The sequence below is a fragment of the Macrotis lagotis genome, chromosome 2 (genome assembly GCF_037893015.1).
Source record: "Macrotis lagotis isolate mMagLag1 chromosome 2, bilby.v1.9.chrom.fasta, whole genome shotgun sequence".
NCBI classification, from domain to species: Eukaryota; Metazoa; Chordata; class Mammalia; order Peramelemorphia; family Peramelidae; genus Macrotis; species Macrotis lagotis.
In genome coordinates, this window is record NC_133659.1 from 139941561 (window position 1) to 139961155 (window position 19595).

General features: G+C 33.1%; 1 protein-coding gene across 7 annotated transcripts in view; it reads left to right on the top strand.

The window, feature by feature from the left end:
* Positions 1-19595, top strand: part of RGS7 (regulator of G protein signaling 7) — a 667263-nt gene that overhangs the window by 116899 nt on the left and 530769 nt on the right. The window lies entirely within an intron of this gene.

Consider the following 19595-nt stretch of genomic DNA (forward strand, 5'->3'; position numbering starts at 1 on the left):
AAGACTGTATATCCAATTAAGTTTATTATGAGTTGATAAAATAAAAAGGATAGTGATAATAGTACCAAATTTAAGACAGTGATAAAAATACCTTACATTTTATTTGCTTTAAAAATAATATTCCAAAGACTTTCCTTCAAATCTAAGATATATATTCATATATAATAAGTTCATCTGTTCAATGATATAGTTATATATCATATATACAATGTGTAAAATATTTAACTTTATCAGTTAAATGTGTAATTTTTATTTTTCTGATAATATAGCTCTCTCTCTCTCACACACACAGACACACACAAACACAAAACACAAACACAAACACAAACACAAATACACACACTCCTCTCTCTCCTACTCAAACCCCATTGAGGAAAAAATGAAAAAAATTTTATTAAAAAATTCATAATGATGCAAAGCAATTTCTCACATTGTCCATGTCAAAAAATATGTCTCATTCTAAATATTTGTCAGTTTAAGGATTATATTCTTCATCAGTAGAGATCTAGAATCTTGGTTGGTTGTTGTACTGATCATAGATCAGTTGTTTATGTTAGATATAAATTGTTCTGATTATGTTTCAATGCATTCTGTAAAAACTCATACAAACCTTCCCAGAGTTCTATGAAATCACCCTTTTCATTGTGTGTTATAGAATTGTCCAGTATATTCATTTTTCATAAATTGTTCAGTCATTTCCAAATTGATGGGCATTTGCTTAACTTCCAACTATTTGCCAACAAAAAATATTTAGTTTTTGATACATATAGATGTATTCTCTTTCTTTGATCTCTTGGGATTATAAGCCTAGCAATGGTATTATTGGATCAAAGTGATACCCAATTTAATGATTTTGGGGGCACAGTATCAAATTATTTTTTTCAGATTGACCTGACCAATTCATATCTGCCAAAAATGCGTTATTGTGCCTGTTTTCCTGCAACATTTGTTATTTCCCCCTTTTTTCCCAATTTTGCAAATATATATATATATATATATATATATATATATATAAATATATATATATATATATATACATATATATATATATATATGATATAGCAAATCTATGGAGGTGAAATTTAAGAATTTCTTTAATTTGTTTTTCTCTTTTTATTGTTGACTTGGAATTTTTTTCCAAAAGTTAAATTTGAGTTTTTTCCCCTGAGAACTCTCTGTCCATATCCTTTGACTATTTATTAATTGGGGAATGGTTCTGAGTTTTAAAAATTAGAATCAGTTTCTTATGATTTTATAATGGAGACCCTTTTCAAAAATAACTTGCCTCAAATATTTTTTCTCGTTTAATTATTTCCCTTTTAATTTTAGCAACATTTAATTTTTGTGAAAAGATTTTTTGAAACTATTTACTTGCAATTAGGCAGACTTTGTAGCTAATGTCTTCCTTTGGCTGACCTATTTTTTAAACCAGTTTCAAATTATTTTCATAATACTGCATTCTTATACAGCTTGAGACCCCTCCTGATTTTTTTCATTATTTTTATTGAGATTATGGATTTTGTTCCTCCAGATAAATTGTTACTTTTTTTCTAACTCTATAATGTAATCTTTTGATATTTTAAATACCATAAAATTGAATAATTTAATTTTATGGAGCATTATCATTTTTATGATATTGACTTAGTTGAGCCATAAGCAATTACTATTTGTCCAATTATTTACATATGAATTTCTTTTCTAGTGGGTAGGCTGTACTTATCAGTAAGTGTTAGGTTCAAATTCTGCCTCAAACAGAAGTTAAGTGGCATTGAGCAAATTACTGAATTTCTCCCAGTCTCACTTTCCTTAACTGTAGAAATGTGGATTATATATATATATATATATATATATATATATATATATATATGTGTTTGTGTGTGTGTGTGTGTGTGTGTGTGTGTGTTTGCAAACTTTAAAATACTATAAAATACTAACTTTTTATTATTAGAGTATTTTTCATTGTACTATATTTAGCCAAACTCACACAAGAGACTATACCTCACCTTCACATCCCATCCAACTGTCCAGTCAAGTTTTTTTTTTTTTTCTCATCTGTCTACCCTATTTCCCTTATTTTCTACTTCTTGCTCTGGGAACATCAATAAAGCAAAAAAGCATATTTCTTCTAATATGTCCTTATATAATAATTAGCTATCCCCTATATCTGTCACATCAAGAGTTCCTGACTTGTCACTATTTTCCTACATAGTGGGAATTGTTAGAACATAAGCTTCTTGAGTGTGGGACAGTCACAGAAAGCATTTATGAAGCTCTTACTATGTTCTCAACACAGCGTTAAACATTTGGTATACAAAGAAAGACAAATATATGGTCTTGACCCCCAGGGATTTCACATTTTAATGTGGGAGGCAACATGCAAATAACTGTGTGCAACAAAATGTATCTAGTATAATTGGAAGTAATACAAGAAGGAAAGCAATGGTAGTGTGTTGTTACAGAAAATAGTCTTACTGAAGCTAGAATTTGAACTAAATTATGAAAAAAGTAAGGAAAAATCAAGGGGCAGAGATGGCATGGGGGATCTCTAGTGAAAAGATGCAGTCAGGAGATAGTGTTCAATGGGAAAAAAAGAACAAAAAATCCAGTGTCATTGGATCATTGAGAAGGTAGAACCATAAAGTATAAGAAAACTGACAAAGTAGAAAAGGACTGGGTTGTGAAGAGTTTTAAATGTTTAAAAAAATTGTTTATTTGATCCTGGAGGTAATAGGAAGTAAATGGAGTTTACTGAGTGTGTCTTGGGGAAGAGGTGCCTTGTTCAACTCTTGAATCTTGAATTTAGTTAGTGGGATTAACATTTAGTAAAGACCTATGTGGGGAGCCAGGTGGTGCAGTGGATAGAGTGCCAGACCTGGAGTCAAGAAGTGCCAGACCTGGAGTCCTCTTCCTATGTTCAAATCTGACTTCAGACATTTACTAACTGTGTGACTCTGGACAAGTCATTTAACCCTGTTTGCCTCAGTTCCTAATGTATAAAATGAGCTGGAGAAGAAAATGGCTAATCACTCCAGTATCTTTACCAAGAAAACTTTAAATGGGGTCCCAAAGAGTTGGACACAACAGAAACAAATGAAAAACAACAAATACCTACCAAAAAAGGCCAGACACTGTATTAGGCATTGGTTATAAAAAGAAAGGGAAAAAACAGATCCCCCTATTTTCTAGTACCTTACAGTTTGGGGAGACAGCTTGCATACCATTAAGTACAAACGAACCAGGATAAATTGGGGATAATCTCAGAGGGAAAGCATTAAGTTCAAGGAGGACAGGGAAAGGCTTCTTGCAGAAAGAAAGACTTAAGATATAAAATGAGAGAAGGAAGCTAGGAGGAAAAATTTTTCCAGCATGAAAATGCAAAGAAGTTGTGAGATGGATCATCAGCTACAGGGTGCAGAGTCCAGTGTCATTGAATTGTGAAGTATATGGAGGGGAATGAAATATAAGAAGACTGGAAAGGAGCAAAAAGGATAAAAGCTAAAAAAAAAAGTCTTTAAAAGACAAACATAAGAATTTATGTTTGATTCTGGATATAATAAGAAATAATATTAAATGGAGGGGCTGGTGACTCTGTGCTCTGTGTATCTGTGTGTGTGTGTGTGTGTGTGTGTGTGTGTGTGTGTGTGTGTGATATTTTGTCAGATCTGTGTTTTAGGGAGATCAGTTGGGAAGTTTATTGGAGAATTAGAGTGGAGTGGGGAGAGACTTGAAGCAAGAAAACCAACCAGCTGACTAGTGATGTAATCCAGGTCTGATTTAATAAGAACTTTTATTAGAACAATTGCAGTTAGACCAAAGACAGGTTTGTTTATGAGAAATTTTAAGAATTGACAGGATTTTTTAAAGAAAAAATTAAGAGATGACAGGATTTAAGAACTTTAAATATAGGGAGTAAAAGAAAGTGAAGAGGCAAGCATGAAACTAAGGTGGCAAGCCTTGTTGAATGGGAGGATGGTATCCTCTATTCTACAGTAATAGGGAAAATAGTAAGAGGAGAGGATTTAGGAGGAAAGAGAATTTTTTGGATTTTCTTGATGTTTAAGTTTAAACTATGTATGGAATATCCAGTTTCAGGTGTCCATTAGGTAGTTGACAATGTCTTACAGGAAGTTAGGAGAGAGAGGCTAGGACTGTATGACCAGCTCTTTTTTTTCCTCCCAATTTTTTACCAATTTTATTTAAAGTTTTTAGCTCCAAATTATATATCTTTCTTCCTTTTCTCTCTGGAATGGTAAGCAATCAAATATAGATTTTACATAGTAAAGCGTTTCCATAAGAATCATTTTGAGCAAAAAGACTCAAAAGAAAAAAGAAAATAGTATGTTTCAGTCTTTATTTAATCAATTTTAGTTCTTTCTCTGGAGACAGATGGTATACTTCATCATTAGTCTTTGAGAATGTCTTGGATTTTGCTCAGAATGTATTGCTGAGAATAAGTAAGTCATTCCCAGTTCTTAATTGAACCATATTGCTGTTACTGTATATGTTATTCTCTCCATTCCATTTATTTCACTATGCATCAGTTCATGTAAGTCTTCTTAGTTTTTTCTGAAATCATCCATTACAATCATTTACGACAAATTGTTTAGCCAACCTCTAATTGATGGACATCCCTTTTTTTCCAATTCTTAAGGGATTCCCATAGTTAACAGGCATAATATAGAGGAAGACTCAGCAAAGGAGAAAGAAACAGTGTTGATCAGGTATGTAGGAGAAAACCAGGAGAAAGCAATGTCACAAAAACTTAGACAAAGAGAAAGTCAAGAAAGTCAAGGAAGATCACTTTGGCAACTGAGTAGAAAATAGACTAGTATAAGGAAATAATTCAGGTAGAGAGACCAACCATCAGGTCATTGTAATGGTGATGGAGATAAGAATCCTGTACCAGGGTGGTAGCTTTCTCTTCTTTTTCTATTTGCAACCCCCAGTGCCTTCCTAAAACAAATAAAGCATTCAATCATTCTTTTTTTCTATTAGAGATCTACCTCCATGCTCACCAAATTCATTAGCTGAAGCCCTCTTTGTTCTAGCTGTTCATCTGTGTCAAAAATCCATCTATCGATGCTGTCACCCAGTTTATAGTTCTCTATGCTATTCTCAAGGGTTTTGTTATAGATTACATTAACTGCCTTGCTGAAACCCAAGTACTATTTTTCCATAATGTTGAGGTAGATCTGGCATGTTTTTATCTTGATAAATCTTTGATGGTTCATAAGGATCACTGCTGTCCTTTCTAGGTGTTCACAAATCATCTGTTTAAAATATAAAATGTTGGAATGCCTAGGTGGTGTAGTGGATAGAGAGAGAGCACCAGCCCTGGAGTCAGGAGTACCTGAGTTCAAATCTGGCCTCAAACACTTAATAATTACCTAGCTGTGTGGCCTTGGGCAAGCCACTTAACCCAATTGCCTTGCAAAAAAACCCAAACCTAAAAAAATATAAAATTTTGCCAGAATCAAAGGCAACCTCAGTGACTTGTGGTTTGGAGAATCAATCCTCTTCTCTCATCTACACCTTCACCTCCAACCTTTTGGAGAAAGAAATAGAAACTTTTCCCATTTCAAATTATGTAGATTTTTTCCCCTTATTCTTCATTTTTTTTCAAAGATCACCAGTGGTGACTCAGCAATTTTATCTGCAAGTTCTTGTGGTTTCCTAGGATGTAATTCATCCAGATGTGGAGACCAGAATCCATTGAATTCCCTCAAGGTTTCATTTAATGAACACTCAACTGAAAAAAAATTAAATAGATGAATTCTGAAGATTCTTTGAAGGACATAAGAATAGTTTGCTTCTATTATTGTGACTGAGTCTTGTAATTTTAGCTTTTCTTTCTGGAAAGGAATAAAATATAAACATTAATTTGATGACCTTAATTTTAGAACAGAAAGATAAATTAATATTCCATATCACCAAGAATCATTTTTCTTTACTTCCTTTAATTTCATAGAATATTATAGTTTAAGAAGACATCCTTTTGAGTGGATCTAATCCAATATATTTCTTAAAGGAAAACATGTAGTTTCTTCACTAATTAAGTGGCTTTCCCAAGGTCACTCAGCTCACAATAACTCAAACTTGTAGTCTTTCAATTCAGTTGTTTTCCTTTACATAGACCTACATTGCAGAGTTTAGGGAAATTAGTATGCATGTCATTTTACATTTCCCTAAGCTTGAATATTCGTTTGCTGTCTTTTTTTTGTCAGTCAAATGTTAATTTTTTTACTCATTTGCTGGTGATACAATATGAGCTAAATATTATTGAAGGTTGATAAGAAAAGTCAAAATGTATTTGCCACAAAATATGACCTCTTTCTTTCATAGACCTACCTTAAGAGGTTGATTGGATAAAGACTTCTGAATCTCATTCAAGTTCTGATAAAAGTTTATTATGTATGGTAATATCTTTAAAAAATAGAACAAGCTCTTGTCTTAAAAGACTTACTCATGGCATTTTAGAGCCAGAATCTGATTAAGCTGCACAGTAGCCTTGAGAGAGGGGGGGTGAGCAGAATCAGAGTAACTTTATCCTCTCTCTTTTACAAATCACAAAATGTATGACCCAGTAGGCATATGATGGCTAAGTGAATCAGTTACAGAACTGAGATTTAATTCTTAAACTGTGGGGAATGAAGAGGTTAGAGAAAGCATCACAAATCATTGGATCTTAAAATATTAGAATTGAAAGGGTCCTTAGAGATTATTATAGGTTGTACATGAATCAGCTGCTCCACTATGGACAAATTTGAGTTTCAGTTTCTTATCCACAAAATGAGAATAATAATTCTCCATTACGTAAATCATCTGATTTTTTTTGAGATTGAAATGAAATCAAGCAAATTGTGAAGAATGACATAAATAGTATTATTTCATGATTTTTTAATTATAATTCTGATAATGATATTGATAATGGCAATGTCTTTGAAATTTAGTTGACAATATGGTATGTGTTTATATATAGATATAATGAATATGTACACATATATAATATATATTATATATAATATATATTCACAGAACTTGTACACCCATATGTATATACATATATACGTATATACGTATGCACATATAATAGCTTAGTTACCTAGAATGTTATGTCAACTGGAATCCAATGATTCCCTAACTATTCCAAAAAGATTGTACTGTGTTTTTGTTTATTTTGATGAGAGAGGATTTCCGTGGTGGCATATTTGGTACTGGTTCTTGAGTAGCCTATGTCACTGAACCCCTAAAGATTTCTAACTTCTGTTAGAAATGCACATAAATTCATTTTAAATTATTAATGCCAGTGGCCTAAACAAGGAACAAAATAATAAGACATATTCCTTTTTCCACTTTATTTTTCTCCATTCTCTATCCTAATTGGCAGGTTTACTTATTAAACTGAAAAGCTCTAAACAGATGTGATGCCAAAATTTTGGAGAAATTACCTAGATTTTCTCTTTGCCAGAAGTTACTCCTTGATTTTTTTTTTTTGCCTATTGGAGAAAGTCAATTTCTGTGACTGGTTGCACTTGGTTACTAGAGATGAGCTAAGAAGTATTTAGCCTGAGGCAGGGGAAAAGAGAGAAGCAGCCAAAAGCATTACTAGAAAATAGCCTTGTAAATATTTTATTAAACCATTTCTGGTGCAAACCCATTTATGCCTCTTCAAATATTTAGAATAGTTCAATTATCTTAGAAGTTCCATAGAGTTTTCTGTGAGTTCTTGGTCACAGATAGATGGCATCAAATGACTGTGATACAGAAAATGACTAACCTTCTAAATGAGGCAAAGTTGGCTTAGAAGTTGTATTCATGAGTTATCTTGGCTAGGAGATAACCTATGATTGCCAAGAAATCAAAGGTCAGAGAAGAGGTTTAGATATTTTAGTCCTGAGGGAGGTTTCCCATTGTCTACTTCCTAAGGTAATTCTTTTAAGTATTCTGTAGCATTGTTGGATTTGTTTCTTTAAAACATGGATCTACTGCTTCATGGATAGGAGGCCATAACAAATCTGTGCCTGAAGAATATGAAGCTTCTTTCTTCATTGAGAAGACTTAGGATTAAATATCTGTAGGCAATTCTTTCTAATTTTCATTGACTTATTGATGGATTTGTCTGGTAAAAAGAAAGGAAGATTTATATAGGATTTTGGAGACCTGAGTTCTAATCCCAAATTTGACAACCAGCTCATTAGTTGTATGAGTATTGCTTGATTTTTTTTGAACCTCAGTTTCCTAAACTTTAAAACGTGCATAAGCAGACTTGTACTATCCTGATTAAACAGTGAAATGGGGTGCAATGGATAGAGTGCCAGGGTCGGCACCAGGAAAACTTGAGTTTAAAGATACTTACAAGTTGTGTGACCCTGGGCATGTCACTTAACCCTGTTTTCCTCAGTTTCCTAACCTGTAAAATAAGCTAGAAAAGGAAATGGCAAGCCATTTCAACATATTTGCCAAGAAAACCTCAAATGGGGTCATGAAGAGCAAGAATAACAACATTATCTTGATCATTTGATAATAGGAATAAAGTGTTTTATTATTAATAAGGCATTCTATTAATTGAGCATATTAAACTAAATAGAAGAATAAAACCAAATAGAAAATCATTAAATACCTAATCTGGGCAGGACATTGTTCTCTAGACCCTGGGGATTCAATGATGAAAAATAATTCAGTCCATGACCTTATACAATTTCCCTTGTGCTAGAAAGACAGCAAATAGAGATCTGACTGAGCATTTAGAAAATCCCTATCCCACATACCCTGAATGTTTGACTCTGGGCAAGTTACTTAACCTCTCAATGTTACAAGACTATAAAAAGTCTAGTAGATAATAGATCTGCATGAAGGGAGATAAATCCTTGGGGATTCCTTATACCAATAAAATTACAGATCTGGTACAAAAATACCAAATGCATAAGGTACAATACTTGAAGATAAGGATGGCAAGAGGAAGCCAAATGTGAGCCTTGCTCCATTTTTGTGAAAATTAAAACTCCAGTGAATATATTTTAGTGTTTATATATGTCACATTTTTTAAAGTACAGGAAGATCATAGGTGCCTTTAGGCACCTGTTCCATGATTACTGATAAAGGGAAAGAAGGAGAGGGATTTAGTTAAATGAGTATCTGCATTTTGGAGAAAATTGAAGAAAGTACAATTTTTAAAAATACTATATTTTAATTTTATTCTCTATTAAAAGCATGACATAGTAATACTTTATAATAATATTAAGAGAATTAAAATGATGTAGAAGGTAGAGGGATGAACTCAGAAGCAGAAACATGAGAATTCAAATCCTTCTGCAGGTTGGTGTAGCTGAACTGTATGAACATGGAAAAGTCACCTACTTCTTGATCCTCAATTTCTTCATCTGTAAAATGAGGTTAACAAAAACATTTCCTTCACAGAGTTACTGTGAGGATAGAATGTATTAATGTTAATTAAAAAACATTAAAATGTTGTGCTGGTGTGTGACATAATAGGAATGGCAATCATTTCATGATATCTTAATGGACTAACAATGTAGAAATCCCCAACCACCTAATTATATAATTTAAGAAATTATTATACCATCCCCTGTGCAAGGACATAGCAAAGCAGACAGTCTCCTCCACTGTTTAAACAAATACCCACTATCCTTAGATAAGAGACTCTTAAAATTTATACAATTATAAAATTTCACAATTATAAAATTATTTAATCTCTTCTACTGGTCTACTGCCTTTGAACTTTTTAAAAATTCTGTTACCTAACTCTGCCATTGTTTTCCAAGGACTCCCCTTTTCTTCCACAGATCCTCTTTTTTCTCTGCATATCTCCTGTGATATGCTTTACTTTTCTATCCTAGGATGCCGTGAAGTATTGTTCATTGACAGTGCTTCCTAAATGGACTTGAAAAGTTATAAAAGCCAAATCTGTAATGCAGGAAAATGTCTCCAGTGAAATAAGATTACTCAGAATGTTCATAAATGTCTTTACTTCCAGTTTGGACTCATACCTTTGACTCAGAATTATCAAATCCTACTTCTTCCCCACCATGGATATGGCTCCCCGAAAGGACTGAGAGATTTCCCTACCCTAACTATTATTATTTTTGTTGTTCTCATGATCTGATGGGATTATGATAATAAAACTGGTTTATAAATCATAAGAAAAAATGTCCAAGGAAAAAATATTGCTACAGTACTCTACCTTATAGGAACAATTCTGTCAAAAACAAGTTTTTATTAATTTCTCATTTTTCTGAATTCAAATCCTGATCTGCTTGAGAAAAATGACTAAACTGATAGTCCACTCATACCTGGGACACAAAACATTTTAGCTACCTATTATAGGAATCTTGAATAAAGAAATTTTCACAATGATAAAAAAATTTACATGACTCAGTAAAGTAAAAGTAAAAATTAAGTAAAAATAAAGTAAAAATTTTTCTTTCATCAGTCCAGAACAATAGTTTCTTAACTAATGAATTCTTAAAACTACTCCACTTAAGGGCTCTCCATCCTCAAATGATAATTTAAATAACCTAGAACTTCTTCCCTGGTCAATATCATAATCCTTTCAGGGTATGGAGAGGGATGGCAAGGCTGACCTTTAATAAGTTATTGCTTTAACAGTTTCTGGGGTTGAGGGAAGCCCAGGCTCTCAACTAGGGTGACGTTTTTCATTTTAACTTTTGTTACCATTCCTAATCCATTTTTCTTGTTCTTAATTTTCACTTTTGATTTTTACACATTTTCATAAAAGAAAAATACCTAGTATATCTATTAGAATGTGGGGGGTGGTTGAATGGGAGGAAATTAGTGAAACTCATTGTTCCTGGAGCTGTTGAAGTATTAATAAAGTTTTCTTCATTTGTGTAAGTCACTAAGGGCCTTCAGACTGGAGAAATGTGCAGTTTTTAATATTTTCAGTTTAACTAAGAAGGAGGTCCTAATGTCTCTCACACTGTCATTTAAATTAACTTGAGTTGAATGAATGAAAAAAATGAACAAATGAATAAAAACAGGAAAAATAACAAGCACTTATTTCATATTTTATTTATTTTCATTTATTTGTCAGTTTTTACTTTGCCTCAGATATGGTGAAAAGAAAACCAGATAATGAGTTCTAATCCAGCCTTTTTTCAATAATTCAGGAATAAACATTTATTATTCCCCTACTATGAGCCAGATTCTATATTCCAGGAAAACAAAGGAAAAAGTGAAATAGTCTGACAATAACTATCTGAAACTCATATCATCTCTCTGAGTCTTGGTTTCTTTAATTGTAAAAATTAATGCTATTCATCTAGGTAACTTCAGAGATGCCTTCCAGCTTTAACAGACTCTGACTCCTTCTCTCTCTCTCTCTCTTTTTGAGAGCATGCCCTTATTCATGCTCATTCTGACCCCTTTTTTTTACAGTTAAGCATGTTAGGGGATTTAGAGACATGTGGTATGCCATCACCTCCACTCTGGCTGGTTTGATATCCATCTGTCTGCCCTCTTGTATAGTAACTGAACAAATCACCTCCCCATCTGACACACAACCTTTCCACTTCTGGCTGAAAGCCTAGCTTTCAAGTAGTTTGCCAACACTGGCTCTCATGTAATGGTCCCAAATGTTTAATTCTAGTGAATCAGCTTTCCTTCTCTCTTATAGTGATAAATTGTAGTCTTTCCTCAGTGGTAGAAATTACCTTTGTAATGTCAGCTTGGAGCTCCTGTTTATCTTCTCCTCAAACTGGACTGCCATCCCTTTTGACATCCATGTATAACAAGTCAGAAATAATTTAGCTTAAGAAAGGATTAATGCTGTCATCCTCTCTAACAACATAAGCCTTCAAGTGCCAAATATTTCATGCAAAGGCAAGTCTGATGAGAATTTAATAGTAATTCAACTGTCAACAGCACCTATCTCAAAGAAGCTGTCATTTCCAGTGTTCCATTCATTTTTGAAATATAGGTAAAGGATAGGTATTATTATTGCCTTCATTTTTAAGATTAAAGTTAGAGGACTTAGTAAAGGATGTGTGGCATTAATGTTGAAACCAGGAGTTAATCCCTCTTTCTCTGAATGGTTCACTCCTCTATGTCTGACTATCCCCCCTTCACTTACTCATTCTAATTGTATGAAGATCATTTGTTCCATTTTCTCCTATTAGGGTGAAAGCTCCTTGAGATCAGAAGTCATGCTGTTTTCCAGATAACCTTGTAGACAGAAGGCTTTGTCTATGTATGGAAAGCAAAATTAAAATATGAGGTAATTAATCTATGTATTAGAGGGGGAGAAAAAACTCTTAATTATATGTAGGCAACTCATCACATCCAGATTCCTGTATTCTGAATTCTCTATCAGGACAACCACTATTCACTAGCCCTCATTTTTCCCCCCTTCAAATTCCCAAGCAGGTAGAATTAATTGCAAGACTCTATTTCATTTGTTTACATTCAGTCTTTTTTAGTTGTGTCCAACATTTTGAGCTTCTCTTGGCAAAGATAATGAAATGGTTTGCCATTTTCTTCTCCAGCTCATTTTACAGATGAGGAAGCTAAGACAAACAGGATTAAGTGACTTGACCAGGGACCCAAGATTAATGTTTGGGGTCAGATTTGCACTTAGGGAGATTCTTTAACCATCTCATCACCTGACACCATAGGAATACAAATAGGAATACAAATAAGTGCATTTACTTAAAGTAGAATCCAAGATTTATATAGTCATGAGAGGAACACTATCATCACCTGTTTCTCAAATTATAGCCAATAGATCTGTCTGTCTACTGTTTTGCTCTCATTGTATGGAAACTTCAACTTGTGCAGCAACTACAAGAAGGGAAAAGAGACCATTAATCAAACTCAGTCATCTCATGATCTGAAAGGCAGTATATCTCAGTACTAGTTCTACAAACTATTAAAGACATGCAGCTCTGGATTTTTAGGTAAGGAACAGCATCTGGAATGTCTGAAGTCTGTCCTTCCTGGTATGGAAAAGGAAAAGTCTTTGGAAGTAGTGTCAGGACTTAATGTGGCTGTGGGAAAACATTATGATTCCATTGTCTTTTTTTCCAGTGTTCTCCTCAACTTGGCCAGCATTCCTTATTTCTCATAAAGATTTGCATGCTATTTCCTAATAGTTGCATAGCAAAAGTTTCTCTCCAACCAGAGTCTGCATTATTGAGATGGAAGGGCATCACCCAGTACTGAAGGCTATTTTATCTCTTCATTTCTTTTATGTATTATAATGATCCCAAAATGTAATTACCATTTTGTTGAAGAAAATTTTTTGGTACTTCACTTTCACAGATATCATACCCCAAATATTCCCAGGTTAATAGAACTTGTTGGAATTTACAATCTGTTGAGTTTCTTCCAGAAGCTAGGATTTGCCAAGCTGAGGAATCAGATTAGATTTCTGTCAAATTAATGAAATATAACAAAACCATACCTCGGTATGTAAGGAAACTGGAGCAATAATATTTTCAAAGAAAAGGATAATCTTTTGGTAATAATAATTAGTAATCAAAACAATTTAAAATTTTTGAATTGATAATTTTCAGGGCCATGTTTATGTTTAGAATGACAAGGTAAAGCTATCCATGCATACACACATACTTATATATGTGGTATATGCTGTACAACATTAGCAAGGTAAAAAAGTAGAAGCTGAGTTATCATATATTGTCAAAGATGGTATCATGTTGTAGATAAATGGGGAGATCAGAGTGAATTTAGCTGCAAAGGTTCTATGTAGTTCTATGTAGTACAACCCTTGATAATTTAGATTTAATATTCAAAGAAAATGAGTTATTCATAAATTTTTCAAAACAGTTAATAAAAAGATTTACTTAGCAATGTCAAAATCAGCCATTAAAGACATGTGAAGAAATATAAATGCACATATGGATATATATATATATATATATATATATATATATAATCTGTTTTATGGATATGCACATGTGCACACAAATTATATATATTGTTCATATGCAAAAATGAAAGTTACATTACAAAGAATTTTTATAGCTAAAGAGTAACTCAACTTCTACTCTCTTATCTCCCTATTATTCTATAGCATGATACCATCTTTGAGTATTCATATTCTTTCTACCTAGAACTTTGCAAGAAACAGAGTGGATTGACCTGAGCCATACAGAAACCCTCTTGAAGTCACAATTCAAAATAATAAATGAATCCATAGGGCAGTACATTTTCAGGAACTTACAAGTGAAACTATGTAACATGATAATATGATAAAATAAATCACTAGATGAGATACATAAAACCAGTTTTCTTTCTTGAAAGTTCTGCAAGTGCCCATTGGAGCATAAAAGAGATATGCAAGTATAAATAATAGAGGAAGAATAAGGTCAAGGGTAGGGCAGAGATTCTAGTCTTTCACCCTTCTTTTCTCCACTGTTTCTAATCTAAGTCTATTGGTTTTGACAACTGAAGAAAAGACATTCTCTTAACCTCTCATGTTTCCCCACAGCAAATTTATTTTCTTGGAATTTTTTGTCTAGGGTCAGGGTTTCCAACCAAGTTAAAGATAATGGTGTATAATTGCTTAGCTATCTAAATACAGAGGATGGGTGGCTAGGTGGCACAGTAGGTAGAGCACTGGCCTTGTAGTCAGGAGGACAGGAGTTCAAATCTAGCCTCAAACACTTGACACTTATTACCTGTGTGATCTTGGACAAGTCTCTTAACCCTCACAGCCTCACATTCAGAGCGATATCCAATTTTCTTGTCCTCTGGATCCAGATGACCCTGGAGGAGAAAGTGAGCTGGTGACTTAGCACAGCCCCCCTCACTCAAATCCAATTCATGTTCGTGTCATGACATAACCCCCTTGATGTCATGATTTTCTTCAAGAATGAAGGATGGGGTGACTAGGTGGCCCAGTGGATGGAGTATTGGCCCTGGAGTCAGGAGTACCTGAGTTCAAATCCGGCCTCAGACACTTAATAATTACCTAGCTGTGTGGCCTTGGGCAAGCCACTTAACCCCATTGCCTTGCAAAAAAAAAACATAAAAAAAGAATGAAAAATGAACAACATATCATCATCATAATCATCATTATCAAATACAAAGAGCAAAAACAGATAATTTCCATTCTAGTTTGGATTTGATATTCAAAGAAAATGAATTATTCAAAAATCTTTCAAAACAGTTAACACAAAGAGATTTACTTACCACTGTCAAAAAAGATATTCAATTTGAATCAGCATTGAGAACAATTCAAATTTATTCTGCTGAGTGTAATCCCTTTGCCTGAATTTCCCCTTGTAATCCTTTAACCAAGAGTTATTAACCAAACTTTGTCCTAAAACTCTTGGTACTCCTCATGAGTGCTTTGTATTTCTGTGATAAGGAAGTGATGACCTTACTATGAATCTTTAATCCTCCGAGCTAACCAGAACTAAAGGATGGTCTCAATGCCTTTTAAGGAAAAATAAACCTAAATTGCATGAGTGTGGGGGCTAGGATATTGTTTCTATAATCTGTTAGTCTATGAATGACAGCACTATAGAAGCAATCTTGTACTACATTCTATTCTGCCTTTCCATGCACTTACCTATGTGACCTTAGGTAAGCAATCCTTTTAACCTGAGCCTCAGTTGCTTCATTTTAAAAATGAAGATGATGCTTGCCCTTACCTACTTTATAGAGCTATTAGAAGATCTAAAGATCCAGCATATGTCAAAATGAATCTAAATGTCATCTACATATAAAATACTATTTCCTTCTCTGGCTATTCAGAAAGGTAGTTGATGGTTACAGCATCATATAACCATAGTTAGAAAGTGACGTAAAGGTTATGCATTTGCAAGGTTATAGCTCCAGAACTTTTAGGGACTTAGAGGTAATTTAGTCAAATTCCATTTTATGGATGAAAAAACTGAGGTCTTGGGCAGGTTGAATGGCTTGATGATTCAAGCTTCATGTCCTTCTTAAAACTTATTATAGCTGTCAAATTATTAATGGAGTGAACTGTTTTGAATAGGTGCTAAGATTAGATGATTGTTAATGTCCCTTCCAAATTTATCCCCCCCCATAATTTTTTGCTTCCAAAAGAAATGTGGCAAAGCAAATAGAGTCATAAAGGCCTGAATTCAAAATATACTATTTAATTCTATGCCTCTGGGTAAATCCCCTAACGTTTCTCAACCTCAGTTTTTCTTAATAACTATTTTCATTAGACTATTCATTAGACTATTTCATTAGACTATTCTTAAAATACTATGTATTTCATAGGTTTGTAATAAAAAAATCAGATTTAAAGGTTTTTTTTGTAAATTTTAGAATAATTTGTTACTATGGGTTATCATTGTTACTAAATTCTCACCCAAACTTTGGATTTAAATTTCCACATATTTTCGTTATTTAAAAGAAACTTGATATGTACCCAAATTCAAGCTAAGTTGGACAATCAGAATTATTCTATTCCAGTTTTAATGGTTTGGAGAAATTATACATTTTTGTATGTAGGTGTTGGGAGGGTGAATTTATTGTTATAGTGTGGAAGAGCATAGAAAATCAATTAAGCAAAACTGACTCATTCTATTAGTATCTTTTTTGAATCATTATTTTTGAAAAATGCTTTAAAAGATTGTTAACTAGTTACTGCTTAACAATAAACTGGTGTAACAGATATGGTAACAAAGCACTCTGAAGCACTGAACAATTTGTTTGAAGATAAATTCACTGTCGTCTCTATCTTAAAGCATGGTGGAGATTTTCCTCAGGGACTTTGCCTATTCTGTAAAGTTCATCAAAAATGGAGACTTATAACCCTGGCCAAATGGAACATCTGCCTACCTTCACTCCCTGAAGTTCATTTTCATTAGACTTTATTTTCTTGAAACATTTACTCATTCAAAGCATCAATTAGTTGAACATGTAATGCATGTGGTATATGGTAAAATGTATATGGTAAAATGTCAGAAATTATCTCTTCTGAAACAGGTTATCTTGGAAAGATTCTAGTTATATTAAAAGTGATTTCTTGTAAAACTTCTTTGAAAATTGCCAGGATAAAAGGTAGGGCACCAAGTATATGTGATAATCAAAATATATTTTATATTTACCTCTTTCAACATAGCTCCACCCCCCAAAAAAGTTTATTGAGAAAGAAATTAAATGTTTCATACAGAAACTATAAAGTAGAGATTTATTTGAAGACATTTCTAATTACCTAATTTGAAATGGTTTTTCTTTTATAAAAGTAAATTTTGAAAAATTAGGCAATGAGACACACTTACCAGAGTTTTAATTAGAATATAAAGAAGTGGTTCCATTCTTGAGAAGCACAAAATTGTGGAGGTCTCATTGAGCCATTATTACTGACAATCTGTCTTTGAAGAAACAATCTAGGGATTGTAGAGTAGTTGGCTTAAGGCAATTGTACATGGGAAGTTGAATCTGGGATATTTTTCTTTAATATACGTTAATCATATTACCTAGAATTGACATTGTATCCCTGTGGACATTGTCTTCACCCATACAGGTCATAAGTCCTTCTTCACTTAAAAGATAATCCTTAAAGTAGGTAAAATAATAGCAATTTTTAAAAATCATCTCCTGATGGCCAACATGATAATGAGTCTTCCTGAACTTAATTGAGTTGATCTTAGTCAACACACATGCATTAAACTCAATTCCCTTCTAGCTTGGTAGATCTTTCCAGAACTTGGACCTAACTTTCTGCATTTGTGAACTCAAAATGATGTTCATGTTATATTGAGACATCAGAATAACACCATTAGTGGAGGGAGAATGGAAAAAAGATTACAGATACTTTTCTTGAATAAGAGAGCTTAGCCAAGGAATTAGAAACATATTTTGGCAGAGTTCAGGTTACTTCATGGGAATCAGTGTGAAGATAATTTCACATCATTATAGCCAGAGTAAGGATTCAGAGGGAAGGGCTCTGTAGTTCTTTCTGACTCATATGCTTCTGCCTACACTCTTCCTTATTTATTTGAAGTCAGCAGGTTTTTTTTCCCCCAAATGATAGATTTCCATATAGAAGTCAGGTGAGTGCAGGTGAGTCAAGGATCAACAGAATTAAGGATGAAAATACAAATAGAATTTTGTGCTTTAATCAAATGACAATTGATTTATTCCCTATACATACATACATACATAAATGTATGTATACATATATTTGTTTAAATGTACATTGTTCCTTAAAAACAAACAGATCTCATTATACCTTTTTTCAAATTCATTGTAGTTCATAATATTAAATCAATAATGGTCCAATAACAGCATGATTTTTAAATGACTCTTTAAAAATCAAGGCTCTATAAGGTCTCTGTGTACAGTTTCAAATACTTTGGGAGGAAAGTAGTTTCCTGATTAGCTTAAGTGTCCTAGCTATACTAAATCCTCTGTACTTCAAAAGGAATATAAGGTTATTTATATAGGTTATGAATCTGCCTTTTGTTTTTAATATGGAGGAAATAACAGTTTAATAACTCTATTTCCCTAAAACATGGCATTGTAAAGTCAAATTCAAAAGGCAAAGAACTTGTTTGACTTAGTGATTGTGTTTTGAATCTACTATTGGTTGGGGAATGATGCAAATGTTGTAAATGTGCGTAGTATGCTATGGGAGTCAAGTGAGAAGACCATAATTTTTCTCTTGATTTTACTACTGACTTTGCATGACCTGGGAAATTAAATGAACATTTATGTGTTTATTTACTTTTTTTTTAAAGAAAGTGCTGCTGATAAAACTGGGTATTTCAAAAGACTTAGTATAATCTTAAATGTCTGTAAGTTTAAGCTTAGATAGCTTAAAAACTGTGTTTCAATTATCTTCCCTGTATTTCCATTATCTGTTTCCCAAGACTGTGATGATCAGGGGACCTTCTAAACTTTGAAGTGCTCTATAATGGGAGAACTGGCTGAGAGTGTCCAGGCTATAGGGCATGTAACAGTATCTATGTAGAAGTTAGCTAAACCTTGCTTTCTCCCACTGCATTATACCTATTTATATCTATATATTGATATCTATACATGTATTTATGTATAGATTTCTATTGTTAATATTATAATATTGTTATATAATATAATATTTTTAATATTATAATAACTAGTTATACTTGTTGAGAGGCATCAAGGTACAATGCGTAAAGAGCCAGCATGTCTTGGTCTCAAGTCATGGTCCCTCTGAATAATACTAGCTTTGTGACCTTGGGAAAGTCACATAACTTCCAAGTACCCCAGTCATTTCCAAATGATTTTGAATTGCATGAATAAAGGATTTTCTTTTCATTGGGAATTCCTAATACCAAAAAAAAAATCAGAAGCACATCTAAAACTAAAACATCTGGGGGGAAAAAAACTTAATCTAGGAAGACTTTTTGGTGGTGTTAGATCCAAATTTCAAATCTAGAAGTTATTGAAATGTCCATGAAAGAGAATGGCTATAGCTAAAGAATCATGGAATGAAATCACAGAGTGCTATAGAGAGGGGGATCTTAGAGAACTTCAACTGGTATTATTATTATTCTAACTACTAATTACAAAATTGAAATTTCAAGGATCTATATTTCTTCACCATGAATATTCCTTAGAGAAATTCCAATTAT